We start from the raw sequence: 16,522 nt of genomic DNA, 5'->3' as shown, positions 1-16,522 counted from the left end.
TCATGTTAGTTAATGCAGATGCTGGTTCAAAATCCTGGAACTCCTTTCACAGCACACTGTTGGTATATGTACATCACATGGACTGCCGTAGTTCAAGGTGGCTCATTACCACCTTCTCCAGGGCGTTTAGGGATGGGCTTGCCAGCGACACTCACATCCCATGAAAGAATGAACACTTGAATGAAGGAAATATTAAAGCTTGTGAAAGAAAGAGCAGGGAAGTGAGAGTAAATAGCTCTGGTGGAAAGGCTATCACTCTCTTTGGGCTGACTGACCTCCATCAGTACTGAAATTCATATGATTTCTGTTAAAATAAAGTATTTTTCAAAAAGGAAGCAAAGCCAGCTGGTTTCTTCTGACCTTGTTAACTTGGCCCATCTCCCAGTTGAAGAGCCAGGAATCTGCAAGCAGCTGCCAACCAAAAGAACCTCTCAGCAGCGGCAATTAGCCTACAACTGATTTTAGTATACACTTAATTAGGCCACTATGCCACAGGGAATAGGGGGCCAGTGGCCTTAAAGGGCCAGAAAAGCTAAACACAATTTCAACCAAGCAGCCAAAAACATAAGAGTTGTGTCACTTAAAGTCGGCTTTCATATCGGAAAACAATTACACAAAAAAATTATTGAACAAGAATAATTATACAGCAGGCGCTGTTTCATTCTATTCAGAGAGAGAATTATAAACACACAGAAGGCTCTATTGGCCAATCACACCAATACTACTCTTGAATCATGGTCAAGTGTATTTTTTTTTTGTAGGCAACTTTCTTCAGTCTTCCTTCCATTCTGGGGTACAGTTAGGCTTGCTCTGGTCATTCCTAATGCATGAGCCTTAAACAGAGAGTGGCAAACACTCTCAACCACTGCCAGTAGGGATTTTTCTGGCCAGCTGTCATGCTTTTCTGGCTGAGGATGAGCCAAGTTGCACAGAGCTATGACGAAAACTGGGACATTTCCTGGTTGGTATGGCCCAGCTAATCACAGGCTAAATCCAGGGGTGGAGCTCAAATATATAATTATCTGGTCTCAATCACTTACGCTGACTAGCATTCCAAAAAACAGTTAAAGTACACAGCCAGAGTATGCTGCAAAATTCTCAATTCTCTTCATTTGAGGTTAATTATATTAAGTATTCTTACTGGCTTTGTTTCTCTCTTCCTGTCATCTTCTTTCATCTTAACTTAAAGAAGTATTTTCTTCCTATTCCTCTCTCTCTCACAACATCCGTCAATTACCATTGCTATGGAAACACCTCTGCTCCAGAAAACAAATTGCAGCCAGCCCTGAGTAGCATGCTATTGTCAAAAGTCCTCCAGGCTATTACTTTGAAGCAATTGTACTCTTCACAGGACCAGAAGTAAACAGCCATGATGTTTAAACTGTATATCAAATAGTTAAGTTTACACAGTGGAAATGCTGGAAATGCACACTAGGCCCTTCAACAATCAGTAACTTAAAAGGGAGTGCATATGATGTGAACAGCAATCAATCCTAAATTGGTAAATCCTCCTGTATCTGTGTCAATGCTAGCACTTGGTGACCAATAGCTTTGTCAAAGAGGTAGGTATAGAAAATGCTTCAAAAGGAGTAGTGAGAGATGTTCAGGGAAGGAATCCCTGAGCTAAGGACCTAGACAATTTGAGGTTCTGCTGACAACGGTAAGGGGAAATTGCTCAAGAGGCTAGAACTGGAGAAACACAGAGGGCTGTAGGGATGGAGGAGATTAGAAATAGGGAGAGGCAAGGTCACAGAGGGATTTGAACACATAGATAAACATTTTATTTTGAGGCATTGCTGGGCCAGGAGCCAATGTAGATCAGTGGGAAGAGGATGATTGGCAAATGGGATTTGGTGCAGGCAGATATTTTAGGTTGGTCAGAAGAGCATTGAAAGAGTCAAGTCTGGAGATAATAAAAGAATGGGTGAGAGTTCCAGCAGGAGATAAGCTGAGGCACAGCCGGGACAAGCAATATCAGAGAGGTGGAAGTAGGCAATCTCGATGATGGAAAGGGAATTGGAAGTTCAGCTCAAGGTAAAATAGGGTGGCAAGATCATTTAGCTTCAGACAATGGCATGGGAAGGAGGATGGCTAAGCTGTAACTAGGGAACAGAATTTCTGGTGCAGGCCGAAGACAATGGCTTCAATATTTAATTTGAGGAAAATTCTGCTCATCCAATATTGGAATCAGACAAGCAGCATGACAAATCAGACAGTGGAGGGTAGAGAATGGTGGTGATGAGACAGAGCTGGGTGTTGTCAGCGTACATGTGGAATGCGATATTGTGTTTTTGGATAATGTCACCGAGGCCAACATGTTGGTGAGAAATGGAAGGGGAACAAAGATAGAAGTCTGGAGGGCATCAGAGGTAACGGTATGCAAAAGGGAAGAGAAACAAGATCTGAAGTCACTTCCCTTCAGCCCTATACTAAATTTCTTGTTGACTGCCATGATCCCAAACGGTGACATCCTCAGGAATGCTGCACCACAGAATGATGCGACATGGGTCTGTACCAGTGAGTCTTCAGGCAGGGAGCTCCTGGTTTTAATCAGGACACTCTGGGCAGTTGCCAATTGGAGTTTGGTAGCTCCCCACAAGAGAGGAAAAATAAAATTGAAGGACCTTTATTCCTATTCTTTTAATTAGCCCATTTCCACTCACTGGACAGAAGCTGAGAAAACCTTGCTTCCTAATAACATCCCCTTGCCACCTTTTAGTGGATAGCAAGCAAGGGAAGGAGGCCATTATTGAATTTCTTTCTGCTGAACATCCCTCAGTTGCTGGACAAGCCATCATGGAGGTCTATGCTGCAGCAAGCTGCCAAGTCCACAGATGATATCTCCTGGGCATTGTTATGGGTATCTTTGCTTATATAGTGAAATGTTTTATACCTGCTCCAAGGGAGGGAATTCCCCTTCCTATCATATGTAATGTAAGTTGGCAGGTAATGGAGATACCAAAGTAGAGGCACAGGATTTAAGTCCAGGGCGTAACTAATAATAAAAACAGTATTATGCCATTTTATTCAACTAAAAAAGATTAAATACAAACAATAGGAACAGGAGGGAGCTGTGCAATGAGGTAATAGCTCACGAAAACCTTTTCCCACAAAGGTTATGGCAATGAATCAAGACAATGGCAATTGGAGTTCTGATAATACAAGTTCTATTGTAGCTCTAATATTTAGCAATATTTCTATTTCTGCCACGTTGTGGCATTTTCCTTTCAAATGTCATATTCCATGTTTTCATAATAATCACAAGCACACTTAAAGTGCTGCTCTTTGTTTCTGGTGGGGTTTAAGCGTGATTTATATTTAACTTTTGTAAAAGCAAGGCCACATAGCAAACAGCAGAATGTAGGAACAAATAGTTGTCAAAAATAAAAACACATTTGGTGCCGATAGCCTGTTCGACATCAGATGCATTCAGTGTGATGCTTGGTTGCAAGGGGAGCTCAAGGTTGTTGTCTGTCAGTAATCAGATTTCAGTACATTCTTTCTATTGGAGCAGACCAATGGAATAGGTTTTCTGCAATGGTGATGCTGCTGTTTTTCTTTTAGGTGGCTAGCACAGGCTTTTGGAAAATAGGACAGGGTCCCCAAAAGTTGATCAATATTTTCCAGAGGCATTTCTTGGCATTCGTTAAATGCCTTTTATTTAAAGCAAAGCCCCATGATTAAAACGGCATACCGATACTGTGGTTTAAAAAAATTAAAACTGAAAAAATCAAGTTGGAATAATGGGATTCCAACCCAATGCAGTAAAAAAAGAGCAGTCAATGGGTTCAGTTTATCTCGTGGTCATAGACGACAATTTGTATTCATAGTGAACATTGTATTGATAACATTATGAAACAAAGTGTTATCAAGCAAAATTTAACACCGAGCCACACAAGATATTTGGTCAGATGACCAATAGCTTGATTAATCAGGTAGGTTTTAAAGAGCACCTAAAAGAAGTGAAGAGAGGTAAAGAGGCGGAAAGGTTTTGGAAGGGAATTCCTAAGCAGTGGGCCCAGACAACAGAAGCCACTGCCACTAATGGTAGATCAACTAATATTGGGGATGTTCAAAAGGCCAGGATTAGAGGAGTGCAGATATCTCAGAGGGTTATTGACTGGAGATTACAGCTATAGGGAGGCGCAAGGGCATAAAGGGTTTTCAAAACAAGGATTAGAGTTTTTAAATCAAGGCGTTGCTCGACTGGGAGCCAAGGTAGGTCTGAGAGCACAGGGGCAATGGACGAGGAGGACTTAATGCAAGTTAGCTCACAGGCAGCAGAATTTTGGATGTCCTCAAGTTTACGGGTAGTAGAATGTGGGAGGCTGGCCAGGACTGCTTTGGAATAGTCAAGACTAGAAGTAAACATGTGTTGATAAGGGTGTTTGCAGCAGGAATCTGAGACTAAATGGAGTCAAGCAATGTTAGAGAGGTGGAAATAAGCAGTCTTAGGATAGCACTGATGTGTAGCCAGAAGTTCCTCTGGGGGATCAAATTCAACACTAAGCTATTGCTAGAGAGAGGGATGGAGTGAACAGTGAGGGTGCAGGGTATCAGGCAATGGCTTTGGTTTTCTGCTTATTCAGCAGTCTAACAATTCAGGTACAATGGAGGAGTCGAGATATGTACAATGGTGAGGTAGAGATAGGTGTTGTCAGCATACATGTAGAAACTGATCCCAAAGCAAAATACTGCAGATGCTGGAAATCCAAAATAAAAACGGAAAATGCTGGAAATACTCAACTGGTTTGGCAGCATCTGTGGAGAGAGAAACAAAGTTCATGTTTCAGGCTGTTACCTTTCATCAGAACACTGATGCTGTGCCTTCAGATGATGTTGCCAAGGGGCAGTATGTAAATGAGAAACAGAAGGGGATCAGGGATTGATCCTTGCGAGACACCAGAGGTAACCATCAAGGAGTGGGAAGAAAAGTCATTGCAGGTGATGCTCTAGCTACAATAAGATAGGTAAGAATGGAGCCGGTGAATGCAGCCCTATTCTGCTTTACAATGGTGTAGAGGCATTGGAGCAGGATGGTAAGGTCAGTTCGGGAAGGATGAGAAGTGATACTTTAGTCACAGTCAGAGAGAGCATTATTTGCGACTTTGAGAACCATTTCAATACGGTGGCAAGGACTGGAGGGATTCAAACAGAGTTACTGGAAAGTAGGCACAGATTTGGGAGGTGCCAATGTGTTAAAAGGTCTTTGGTGAATAATGCAAATTTGGAGGTGGATGGTTGTTTGCAAAGACAGAAGGGTGAAGGGTTGGTTTTTTGAAGAAAGGTGTCTAAGATGGCAGATTTGAAGGAGAGGGTGAGACAGTATCCAAGGACAGATAGACTCATACAAAGGTCAATTAAGATCCTCATCTTTTTACAGAAATGCTGGATAAGTGAATTCATTCATCGTTTAAGAGAGTGCTGATATCCTGGCTCTGGTTTTCCCCTTTTTTGTTTTGAAGTGTGACACAGAAAGCAAAGTATAACATGAAGTACAACAGAGAATTGTACATTTCTCATCCAACAAACCAAATATATATTTGGCTTACTTGATTATTGTCTCACTAAGTTTCAAACCATAAAGGCACAAAAAACCTTAAAAATAGGTTGCTGTCAAACTTCTACGATTTAATGGAACTATAAATTGATTTTACTACTACTGAAAAAGACAACTGATTGCAGGCACATCAAGAACGTGGATTGCTAGATGAGAAGAGTCCCCTGGTCCATCTAGTTCACCTTCTACCATCCTGGTAGTCACATGATACAGTGCTAATGATGATTAATCATACAGTCAAGCTCGATCAGTTAGCACATAACAGGCCCCGACATGAGGTGAAGAAAACCAGAATTGTGGACAGCATTAGGAATACAGGTTCAAAGTCACTGTCCTTCACAAGCCTGCTACACCTAGAACACGTCATGTCTCAAATCACTCAGACTGTATCCAAAATACTACTTTTTGAAAGAAATGTATTTAATTTATATTTGATCAAATTCATATTAACTACTTCCATTGTCTATCTAAGGAGCCTATTCCACGGACGACCATTGATTCACTGAAGTATTGTTTCCACAGATTAGCTTTGAATTTACCCCCTTTAAACACAGGTTGTTTTTTATGGTTCTACTGTTCTCGAGAAGGCGTAACAGTTTATTGTGGTCAACGTTACCTGGTCCTTTTTAAATCCTAGGACGGCATTCATATCACCTCTCAACCTTCTCTTTTCCAGTGAGATCATGACCAACATACATCATCGCTTCTCATAATCCAATCCCTCCAACCCCTCAATATTCTTAGCTGTCCTTTGTATCATCTCAATAACTGATATCCTTTGTTGTACTACAGTGTCCAAACTCTACACAGCAGTTTAAGCGTGGTTGCACCAATGATTTATAGTCCGACATCACTATTTCAACTCACTGTTTCAATGTTTTAATACATAGCATCCTCAGCTTTGCTTTATCCTAATTGACACAATTCACCTGGACTGCAATTGAAATTGAGATTAATGGTTGAAAGTTAGTGGGCTGATATTTCAGGTCTCAGGTTGATTTAACCCCTGCACACTGTTGCAATTCATTTATTATACAAAGCCACATACAAAGGACTTCTGTGCATCTGTTATTGCCCCTTCACCTAACAAGATGTCAATCTTTTTCTGTCTCAACCTCTTCCACTCAACCCCTAGTTTGGGGTCATTTACCTGTTCCCCTGCCTTTTTCTATATACTGGTATGAAAAAAAGCCCTTGCATTACGATTATTGTGCACTCGTGCTTTTAGTCGGCCCACATTATACGGAAGAACTGAAGCATAGTGAAGTGCCCGCAAAGCTGCTTTGAGTATAGTAAGCATTATGCTTTATGACTGCCATGCATTTTATTACAGCCTACAAAAGTGGAGTTATTAACTTTTGGAAACTGACCAAAAAAGTAAGGCTCATTTAAATAGGCTTTGAAATTGCATTTTTATAGTAGCAAACTCGCAGACTGAATCATACCCTGCTTATTAAATGTAAACAATGTCATTATACATCCATTATTATTCCTGTCACACATACTGCTCCATCCAGTGCAGTATTTGCATTAATTCACATCGAGTGCAGCCATAGAACATTGACTTTCCTAAGATCACTCAACCTCAGTCTAATAAGGCAACTGTCAGACACAACACGATTGTGCCACTGTAACCTACAGTTACAGTTCAACAACTTTTTAAAAAGTACATGTCCCTAGATCAACAGGTTTTCATCAGCAAATACACATTTCTAACAACACAGTGACACCAGCAATTGCAGCTTAAGACAAAGTCTTAACATTACTCAATAAAAGATGCAGCTGTTGAGAATATTTCATTCTACGTGGTTATTACAAAGCTCAGAATTACAAACAGCCCAAGTACTTTTTAGTAAATGCAGTTAGGGCTAAATATGGGTACAAGTTGTCCCTAAATTGTGATGGCGCTGGCATGTAAGCAAGAATAAAACAATAAAGTTATTTTCTTTTGAAAGACTCTTGACTAAAACAGGCTGGAACAATGAAACATGATTAAAATCTGCAGTGAACATTATGCAATTTGCTCACCATCCAAGTGTGTAGGTTTGCAGACTGCTGCTTCAATTGATGCGCAGAACCCTTTTTATATCAGTGAATATTTAAAACCTCCATGTTATGCCTCAGTTACCAAGCTAAAGTAAGCCCATACAAGTATGAGAATTTAAAATACTGTTGTCTTGAACCATATCGAAGCAGGATAATCTGGATGTAGCTCAAAGCAGTTTACATAAAAGGTTAAGCGGTCAACCTACTTTACTCGATGAAGGGTAAAGAGAGATATTTTCACTATCCATCCTGATTATAAGCAGACAATGCCAAAATCATTATAAAAAATTACTTGAAACATAATACCCTTTGAATTGTTTTAAATTGCACAGGCGATCTATGAAACTTAATTGCTTATCACTTCAACTTAAAATTATCTTCAAGTTTACCAAATATGCAACTTCCAAGTGGTTCCATTTTCTGTACTACTTCCGCTTTACTTACATTACCAGAAAACCCATGACACTTATTTCACAGTAATTTAAAACAAGAAGTGGGTGAAAGCACTCTACTGTGTCTCATGTTCGTACAGATGGTAATGGTTCGATTCCATAACAGGCAGAACACACAGAGTGATGCTCACTCCATGCATCACAAAATCCACAACTCTGGTTAATTACTCAGACAGTTTTTGGAAAGCCAGGCTCACTGCTGGTCAAACTCAATTTTTGTGTAACTTTTTTTTGAATATTTAGTACTTTGAACTAAATAAAGCAATAAATAAAACAAAAAGGTTTTTTGTTCAAACGAAAAATTCACCTTACATTACTTTGGATTAACCAACCAAAATGAAATTTGGAAATTCCTATTGAGTAGAAACAAGCGCCAACAAGAATTAAGTGATAGTAAAGGGCAGCAAGAAGGAAGGGAGGAGGTGGAGGAAGGAGAGTGCCCTTATCAACGTCTACAAAGTGATGCAGCAGATTCACTACCTACATCATGCATCTCCTCCAAGGCCACAGGCACCATGAGTTTACAAATATCATTCACAAAGGAGCTATACAGAACTTCCCTTCTGGCCGAATACAAGAGCTTGACCAGCAGCTCCAGAGAGATCCAAATCATTGTGTGTCCACTGCTGTTTGACAGTTGGCCAAGTGCACCTTCGAAAAGGACAAAGGCTATGACCAGGTACACCAGCTCCAAATGATGTTCCACAGTATAGTGAAAATAAACAGTAGAACACTTCAAAAAGCCTCTAGCACATTTAGCTTTTGAAGTTGTGAATTACTGAAACTTCAGCCTCTTCTGCAGTAACTTTCCTGTCAAGTGAATCTGGGAACTCAGTTAAGTACAAAGTTTTGACAATCAGTCATCATTTCACTAGCTGTTGAAATTTCCATCTCATTTCACTACACAGGACTTTGTTCAGCCTCAACAAGATGGATATAGTTTAGAAAGGAGAGGAAACATTGCACACAGTATCAAATTTGTTGTTAAAAACAAGTTAATAAGATCAAATAATACACGTTATCAGTGACTTGTCATAACCCTATTTCATGCAAGATTGATATACTAATCAGTGACACTTGAATTGGTAGAGTGGTTCAAAAGTACACAAACAGCAAAATCTGTTGATTACAGGGTAAAGAAACAATATTAGACAATATCATTGTCCTAACTGGTTAAGCGATAAAGAATAACAACCACACACTACCACAGATGAATTTACACCCTCGTGGCTTTCATGACCTCTCCCCTCCCTAGCTCCAATGCCTCCTGGCCCTACAACTAACCTGCATCCAAACAATGTTTCTCTGAATCTGGCCTCTAGTACCCCCTTCCTTCCTTGGTAGCTGGATCCATACTCTACAACTGGCTCCCTATACCCTCCGTTTTCCTCCTTGGATCCACATTAAAATCCACCTCTTTGACCAAGCTTCTGGTCACTCTTAATATCTAATTTTTCCTTGAGCACCGCATCACTTTTTAAAATTATACTTCTGGCAAGAGACATTTTCCTATATTAAAGGTGCTATATAAATGCAAGTTGTTGAGGCTCACTGGAAATTTATAATCAATAGTAATATCATAAATAAATTAGCCCAACTTGTTGGGGGGGTGGGGGGGGGGGTGGCGGCGGCACTTGGGAGTGCTGAAAGTATTTGACATTCCCCCAAATCTCCTTCAATCTTTGATTACATAAACCAGATACAGGAAAGAAAATATTTCACAACTGGGTCTGCTACAGATTTCAGGGCAATGTTGAAACTAAAGACATCAGCTGCTGCTTACATAATGCAAGGTAGTCACACTTCAAATGGTTAAACCACAAACAAGTACTAAGCTCCCATAAATACGTCAGCAGTGGTACCTTAAGACATAAAACTGAAAACTAGATGCCATACAATCAAGAGGATAAGCCTAAATCCTGAGAACTGACAATTACTGAGACACAGATTCCTGATTATACCCATTTGTTTAAAACAAAGACACAGCAAAATAGTAGTGTGGCTTAAAACAATTACAAATATAAAAATATGCAAGTCTGAGGACTGTACAAAAACCACCTTTCCAAAGGAAAGGTTTGAGGACAGTAACTACATGGGAGGCACAGAATATCGCGAACATTGCTTTTATAAAAGGAGAAGTTCAATATGTCCATATAAATTTATCAACCCTGAATTATTCAATCTCGGCTGTTCAAACTATATATTTCACTTGTACGGTATTACTTTTAAACGGAGGTCCCAATACGTGTTTAGCTGGTTCCAGCAAGGTCTTACACTTCATCAGTGCCTCGAGGCTGCCAAGGGAACAAATGACAAATTCCAGCACCTCGTTCCAACTTATGACTGACAATTTCTTTTCTGACCTGCATTTTTCCCTCAATAAGGGGGAAAATTTCATAGGCACCAACTCTGCCCTGCAGGTAGGAGAAATCAGGTAGGGTTTCCAATCTCTGATCCTGGTGCAAGTGCATGCACGTTGAGATCTGGTGAGGACATAATCGGAAATTCATGGCCTTCCAGCACTCACTGCATACTTTTACATATGAACAAACTTGGGCAGCTACCGAGAATGGGGAGGGAAGCAAGGGTTGAAATTGGGGAGGTACTGTTATAATCTTCCAAGTTTCCTTAGATATTGAGTTTGGGAGGGGTGTGGGGGAGTGAGTGGGTGAGTGCAGGGAGCTTGCCAGAAGACTAGAGGGTTGCCAATGTTATATTCTTGTTCAAAACAGGGAGTAAGGCTAATCCCAGTAACTACAGACCAGTATGTTTAACCTCAGCGGAGAAAGCTTTCAGAAATGATAATCCAAAACAAAATTAACAGTCACTTGGACAAAACAACTTGTATTTCTATAGCACCTTTCATGTAACAAGGCATCCCAAGGCACTTCATAAGAACATTATAAAGAACATTATTATGACATCAAGCCATTTACAGAGATATTAGATCAAATGACCAAAAGCTTGTTTAAAGAGGTAGGTTTTAAGGAGTATCTTAAAGGAAGAAAGTGAGGCAGAGAGGCGGACAGGTTTAAGAAGGGAATTCCAGAACTTAGGACCTAGGCAATTGAAGGTATGGCCACCAATGGTGGAGCGGATAAAATTGGGGATGCTCAAGAGACCAGAATTAGAGGAGTGCAGATATCTCAGAGGGTTGTGGGACTAGAAGAGATTGCAAAGATAGAGGGGGATGAGGGGATGGAGATATTTGCAAACAGGGATGAGAATTTTGAAATCAGGACAGTGCTTGACCAGGAGTCAATGTGAGTCAGTGAACATGAGTGAACGTGCAGAGAAGGTTTGTTGCAATGTAACACACAGGCAGCAGAATTTTGGATGACCTCAAGTTTACAGAGGGTAGATTGTGGGAGTTCAGTAGGTAACAAGGGCAGGAATGAGGGTTTCAACAGCAGTCAAGCCAAGACAGGGACAAAGTTGGGCAATGTTATGGAGCTGTAAACAGAAGGTCTTGGCAATGGTGTGTAGATGGGGGTCAAATATGACACCGTGGTAGTGAATAGACTGGTTTAGTTTCAGACATTTACCAGGGAGAGAGATGGAGTCAGTAGCTAGGGAATGGAATTTGGAGTGGGGACTGAAAACAATGGTTTCAGTTTTTCCAAGAGGAATTTTCTGCTCATCCAGTGTAGCTGAATTAAGGAAAGCCAGCATGGAATAGCACAACTAAATTGATTTTTTTGGTGAGGTAACAGTGAGGGTCGATGAGGGTAATGTGATAGATCTGGTTTCTACAGAGTTCCAATAGGCATTTGATTAAGTGCCATATAATAGGCATGCCAGCAAAGGGACAGTGGCAACATTAATATGTTGGCTGAGTGGCAGGAAACAGCCGGACTGAACAGCTGTTTTCAGACTGAAGGAAGGTGCACAGTGGGGTTCCCCAGAGGACAGTGCTAGGACCAGTGCTTGTCTTGATATATTTTGATGACTTACGCTTGGGTGTACAGGGCACAATTTTAAAATTTGCAGATGACACAAAATTTAGAAGCATTATGAACTGTGATGAGGATAGAGGTAGACTTCAAAAGGACATAGACAGGCTGCTGGAATGGGTGGCCACATAGATGAAATTTAATGCAGAGAAGTGTGAAGTGATTCATTTTGGTAGGAAGAACTAGGCAATATAAAATAAAGGATATAATTCTAAAGGGTTGCAAGAACAGAGATCTGCAGGGGTCTATGCGCACAAATCTTCGAAGGTGGCAAGTCAGGTTGAGGAAGTTGTTAAAAGAAAAGAATACAGGAAGAATACAGGATTCTAGGCTTTATTAAGCGGCATAGGGTACAAAAGCAAAGAAATTATGATGAAACTTTATAAAATTCTGGTTTGGCCTCTACTGGAGTACTGTGTCCAATTCTAGGCACCACACTTGTGGAAGGAAGCATTAGAGAGGGTGCAGAAAAGATTCATGGGAGTTGTTCCAGGGATGAAGGACTTCAGTAACGCAAACAAAATGGATTATTCTCCTCACTGAAGAGAAGGCTGAGAGCTGATATGATAGAGGTGTTTAAAATCATGAACAGTTTGGACAGAGTTGGGAGCGAGAAACTGTTCCTGTTGGCGGAAGGATTGAGAATCAGAGGACACAGATGTATGGTGACTGGCAATAGACCAAAGGCAACATTAAAAAAAAACTTAAAACAAAAACAGAAAATGCTGGAAAAACTCAGCAGGTCTAGCATTATCTGCGAAGAGAGAAACAGAGTTAATGTTTCAAGCCCATATGAATCTTCTTCAGAGCTGCTCTGAAGAGTCATACAGACTAGAAACGTTAACTCTGTTTTCTTTCTCCACAGGTGCTGCCAGACCTGCTGAGTTTTTCCAGCATTTCCTGTTTTTGCTTCAGATTTCCAACATACGCAGTATTTTGCTTTTATCTCAGTACATAAAAAAAACTTTTTTCACGCAGCGAGTAGTTAGGATCTGTAATGCACTGCCTGAGTGTGGTGGAGGCAGATTCAATTGAGGCTTTTTAAAAGGCTTAGGATAAACACCTAGAGAGAGAAGCTTTTCAGGGTGACAGGGAAAGGGTGGGTAAGTGGAATTAGTTAAATTGCACATACTCAGAATCAGCATGGCCTCAACAGGCCAAATAGCCTCCTTCTGTGCTGTAAACATTCTATACTTCAATAAAGAAGGGGAAAAATCATTCTAGAAATGATATGGAGTGCAACTAAACCAATTCAAATAGTTCCATAACAGAGCAATGCATAGTGCAAATCTCTTAAACAGGCATTTGTGAACTTTTGAATCTTTTATAACAAGGGCAACTACAAGAAGTACAGAACAAGTGCATTAGCACCAAATAGGAGCAAAGACAGCACAACAATCTGATCCTAAGCCTTTCATCAAAATTGGAAAAAGGATGAGAAGAGGGCTTCTCATTTGGGAAGGGGAAGTGGTGGTGAGAAAACGAGTTCGGAGTTACAAATCAGGAAAGCTGACTCCTGTCACAAATAGGAAGACAACAGGTTGTGCACCCAAAGATTTCTGAAAGGAAAGCTAAATAAAGCACTGAAAAGTTCTCAACGAAGTACTGAAATGCAGTGAAGAACAGAAGGGCATAAAGGTGGCTAACCCAGGCAAAAAATGGAATGGCTGTCTTGAAAAATGTTCCATTCCAATTTTTATGATTTTTCTTTGCCTGTTAATTTCATATTTGCTTTCATTATTTTTATTTATACTAAATGTGAAAATTTTTATAATCTTAAACTTAGCTTCAGAAACTATTGTTATGTCACACTTAATCCCAGGATTTTCCACTACTTTATACTAACTGGTACTACGAAAACAAAAGTGTTATTGCCAGTTTCCAATAATTTAATATGCCCATGCAAAAAGGTAGAATCAAAATTCAATAGACTGATATTAAATAAAACCACCATTTATGGAAACAGCAATTTAGCCACAAACTGGGGAAAACCTTGAACTGTAACAACCAGACTCTAATGTGATAAATTATCTGATATCATCAAATGAAGGGAAGTGGGGGAGGTTTATGTGAAGTCCTTGGCCCTGAAAATTGCCTTCATCAAGATGAGTTTTTTTGGAGTTTAGATGAAGGTATAGAAACAAGGTCCTGTTCATCCTCTTTAAATGAGAAAGGCTGAATTAGATAACTTTCACACCCTCAGATGGTCCAAAGCAGTTTACAATCTGTTATAATGTGGGAACAGATTACTTAACTGTGAAGACTATCACAACAGTGCTCCAGGATCACTCGCATATTTCAACAGGAATCATTGAACGGCCATCAGCAGCAGAAACTCTTCCTAATCAAATTAATGCTACACTCAATTTAGGACCGACCATAGAAACACAGACCTTTGTGATCTGGGTGCTTCAGTGGAGGAGCCACACATCCTCTATTTATCCACACCACTTCTGAACATCACATATTGCCATTCCAAGTCTCACATTATTGCAAACATTCCCAGAAGTCCATATGGAGTTAAAATAATTTACTTTACAAACCATACTTGTCGTGCCAAAAAAACCTAAGCTCAATGAGATGCTACATAAATATGCACTAGAAATAAATCAAATTACAGACTTTGAGATGCCCTCAATCACTCTGTACATTTGTGTTCCTGAAACTACACAAGGACAAGGTGGACCCATTATTTTTATTTATGTCTGTTTCTTGTTTGAATCACTGCACTAACTAACCACTGCATGTACAAAATATCAGTAAGGTTCCAAGATAAACAGAGGCTATCACAGAAATAACTCAGTGAGATCCCTTACATCATTCAAGTTACACAGCAGTTGCTCTATGGTGTCCCCCACATTGTTTCAGTTCACCAAATGTGACAGGATAAATCATTGATTAGTGTTATTCATACATTTAAAAAAAACACAGCTTCTTGTGAATTATAGACCGTGAATGTTAACTTGACACTTGTACTTCGGAGGCCCTGTCACGCCTCTGTTGGAAGGACAGTGTAACTACAGCGTGACATGTTTACATAGGGGATCTCAATTATAAATTATGTTAGAGGAATGTGTTATTAAAATAAAACGCAGAATTATGGTGAGTGAACCGTGGGGTCTCAAACACCTCCACAGGACATGAGGACACAGCAGCAAAGACGTGTGATTGAGCCCCGTGAGGCCCTGAGAAGAATCCTGGCCGGGGCCCCGCTCGCACTCTCACCGCTCCCTATCAAACGGTTCAACCGTCTATAAAGAGAAGGAAAGCCCAGGTCCTTCCCAGGCCGAACGCTCACTCCCTTCAGTGAATCCCAAGCCCGTCCACTCCCATCCCCACCCGGACCCATCTTTACCTCACCGACACCCGGCCGTCCTCCTGACACCGCCCGCCCGCTCCTCCACTCGCCGCCCGCCCGGAGCCTCCACCGTGCGACCCGCCCATCTACATGCTCATTGGTTCACCCTCCGAGCGGCCCGCCCAGGTACACTGTTATTGGTCCCACCGCCGAGAGGCCCCACCCGCTCTGGTTCTCATTGGACTGCCGCTGCGCGGTCTCGCCCTCTCTGATTTTCATTGGTCTCTCCGCGGCGCGGCCCCACCCACTCAGACCGTCCTTGGTCCCTCCGCTCGGCGGACTAGCCCACCTACGCACTCATTGGTCCATTCCTCATGTGGACCCACCCTCGATGTTTATCATTGGCTCCTCCGCCGCGCGGACTCGCCTATCAATGCTCCCATTGGCCCACCCGCCGCGCAGCCCCACATACCTACATTCTCATTGGTCTCTCTGCCGCGAGGCCGTGCCCACTCCGATCCTCATTGGACCCCACGGCGGCGGCCCCGCCCATCTGCACTCTCAATGGTCTTTCCACCCGGCGGACACGCCGGCTCCGAATCTCATTGGTCCCACCGCCACGCGGTCCGCCCACTCGGTTATCATTGATTGGCCGCCGCAGCCATGTGATCTTCCTTCCGCTGCCCGGGGGAGTCTCTCAATATAAGACCCTGGGAGCTGTTCACTAATTAATCACCTCACCCTGTGAGAGTAAGGGTAAAGGTAAAGCTAAAGCTGAAGCTGAAGCTGAAAAGGAGCGCGGTTGGAAATGGGGAAGTGGAGAAGAGTGGATATGAGGGAATGGGATGGGCTTCAAGTGTGGGGTGTGTATGAAGGTGGGGGAATAGTAGATGGGTGTGGGGGTGAAGTTTGGGGTTGGCTTAGGGGGGGTGAGTGCGGGGAGTGATGAGGTTAGGAGCCATTGTCATAGTCATGGAGCCATAAAGGTCTCCTGTGCAGAAAAAGGACCTTCGGTCCATTGAGCCTGTGCCGGTCAAATAAGTACTTAACTATTCTAATCCCATTTTTCAACACTAGGCCCATAGCCTTCTATGCCATGGCATTGCAAGTGCACATCCAAATACTTATTAAATGTTATGAAGGTTTCTGCCTCTACCATCCTTTCAGGCAGAGAGTTCCAGATTCCCACCACCCTCTGGGTGAAAAAAATCTA

General features: G+C 41.6%; 1 protein-coding gene across 2 annotated transcripts in view; it reads right to left on the bottom strand.

Moving 5' to 3' along the window:
- klhl13 (kelch-like family member 13) overlaps nucleotides 1–15,417 on the bottom strand; it is a 200,198-nt gene extending 184,781 nt beyond the window's left edge. Inside the window, exon 1 of one of the 2 annotated variants that reach the window (XM_041195907.1) lies at nucleotides 15,367–15,417. The gene's annotated coding sequence lies outside the window, so the exon portion shown is untranslated. Of the gene's footprint in view, nucleotides 1–7,995; nucleotides 8,040–15,366 lie in introns of those variants that run through there. The other variant, XM_041195908.1, reaches the window with a different exon arrangement.
- Nucleotides 15,418–16,522: the final 1,105 nt, after the last annotated feature.

Source organism: Carcharodon carcharias, chromosome 9 (assembly GCF_017639515.1).
Source record: "Carcharodon carcharias isolate sCarCar2 chromosome 9, sCarCar2.pri, whole genome shotgun sequence".
Lineage (NCBI taxonomy): Eukaryota > Metazoa > Chordata > Chondrichthyes > Lamniformes > Lamnidae > Carcharodon > Carcharodon carcharias.
Note: the sequence above shows the minus strand (reverse complement) of the source record. Positions and strands in the feature narration are given on the sequence as shown.